Here is a 283-nt window from a genome sequence, read left to right on the forward strand (position 1 = left end):
AGAAAGACAAATTCATAAGAAAGGCAAATCGCTCGCAGCATCTCTCTCCCTGTCTATCGATCTATTTACCCATTTTCCTCCCATCGCTATCTCACACACGCCCGTCTCTCTTTCCTTCCTTCCCTCATTACCGACAAAAAGAGATGAGTCACACAACACGCTTTTTCATATATATAATTTTCGGTAAAGTAATTAATGAGCACCTGAACGCAACCTCACCTCAGCTTCATTAAGTGTGCTAATTCCGGGTTGTGAAACAATGTCGAGGTAGCCCTAGGTGCGA

The sequence above is a fragment of the Penaeus monodon genome, chromosome 15, assembly GCF_015228065.2.
Source record: "Penaeus monodon isolate SGIC_2016 chromosome 15, NSTDA_Pmon_1, whole genome shotgun sequence".
NCBI lineage: Eukaryota > Metazoa > Arthropoda > Malacostraca > Decapoda > Penaeidae > Penaeus > Penaeus monodon.